At 28.6% G+C, this 1,756-nt stretch overlaps 1 protein-coding gene across 1 annotated transcript in view; it reads right to left on the bottom strand.

The window, feature by feature from the left end:
- Nucleotides 1–9: 9 nt before the first annotated feature.
- LOC106792499 (odorant receptor 82a-like) overlaps nt 10–1,756 on the bottom strand; it is a 4,520-nt gene continuing 2,773 nt past the window's right edge. Inside the window, exon 7 of the mRNA XM_014758942.1 lies at nt 10–343. The gene's annotated coding sequence lies outside the window, so the exon portion shown is untranslated. The remainder of the gene's footprint in view (nt 344–1,756) is intronic.

Raw genomic sequence — 1,756 nt, 5'->3', positions numbered from 1 at the left:
TATTTTTATTTTTTTATTCATTTTGCTTTTCTTCGTGATATTATTATTACCTTGTAAAAATAGATGAAACGTAAAAAATAGACATGTCTGTAGCACATCTTCGTATCACTCATCCACCCCACCCCACCCACCCCCTACAGGCCCTTTTTAATCCATCTAAATTCCACATTATGAAAATGTCGTCGTATATTTGCTAAGATTATGACGATAAGGCTTTCGAGTAATACGATTAGTGAAACGTACTATTAACACCATCATCACACCATTCACCATTCACCATTTACAATTACTATCACCCATGTTCTTCTTCTTCTTGACGAGGCTCCTCCTTCTTCCATCTCTTCTATAAAAAAAAGAAAATTACAAAAAAAAAAAATAAGAAAAGCGACAAAAAAAATAGTGCTGAAGGCGAACCTTAGTTTTTTCTTTTGTTCAGTGTACGAGAGAGAAAAATAAAAAAAGGAAAAAAAAGAAAAAGAATAAGAAAAAACAGAAAAAGAAAAAGAAAAAAAATTACACAAAAAACGAAACTAAACGAATTTTTTTGCGAGACATATTATCACATATGTAGCAGCCGATATATATATATATATATATATATATACATATATATATATATATAGAAACACATATACACATTAACATTACATATACAGCACGATTTCGTGTCTCGCCTAGATTGCATCGGACATTGTCCCCTTGTATTTATAAATCTAATTACACTTTTACATATACACACACACACACATCACACGTATTCATGCATACGCATATGATATTACAATACATACATAACACGCACGCATAAGACGATTAAACTCGATATGTGTGGTACTATATATATATATATATATATAGAAAAATATATATATAGTAATATACACATAAATAAAGATACATAATACGTATACACATTAATAAATAATAATGCATATACGTAAAATGCATCGCGAACGATATACATACATCCATATATATATATACATACATACATACATACATACACAAACATATACACAATTAAAGTTCGCGTTGATTAAAAATATGATTTAACGTGAAAATAAATGTGTGTAAGATAGAAAAACAAAAAAAGATATAGAATAAAAGTATAAATGAAATTTTTATGAATAGGTGAATCTAGGTTTTGTGCGTATCCAACACATAATATGCATAAACCAATCAACCCTCCGCCGACGAAATTGTGAATGAATAAAATGATGCGAGTGAGAGTGTGTGAGAGAGAGAGAGAGAGAGAGAGAGTAACACATAGAAATAATCTATTTAACATCGTGGCGTTTGAAACATTTATAAATCGTTTGTAATATCGTACGGTGCGCTAGATAAATCCTTTGAACGATTTTTTTTCTACGAAAGATTTATACGATATTGTAATATTTAGAATACGAAAGACAGCGAAATGAAAACTGAGAGAAAGCGAGAATGTAATAAGTGTGAAAGAGAGAGTGAGAGAGAGAGAAAAACGTGAAAATGAAACCAAAAAAAAAAAAGAAGAAAACAGACAAAAAAAAATATTAAATAAATAAGCAAATATGTAACGTTAATATTAGCGTCGTCGAAAAAGTTCAAACGAATAGATGTTTTAAATGTAAAACGACGATGCCTAAGGCTCGTTCGATTTATTGAGCACATCCGTACGTACGAAAAATGCTATTAAATATTATTATTATTATTATTATTATTATTATTATATTATTTTAATATAATTTTCTATTATATAAAATAGTTTGTTATACAA

The sequence above is a fragment of the Polistes canadensis genome, unplaced genomic scaffold (genome assembly GCF_001313835.1).
Source record: "Polistes canadensis isolate GaletaPanama2010 unplaced genomic scaffold, ASM131383v1 scaffold_451, whole genome shotgun sequence".
Lineage (NCBI taxonomy): Eukaryota > Metazoa > Arthropoda > Insecta > Hymenoptera > Vespidae > Polistes > Polistes canadensis.
Note: the sequence above shows the minus strand (reverse complement) of the source record. Positions and strands in the feature narration are given on the sequence as shown.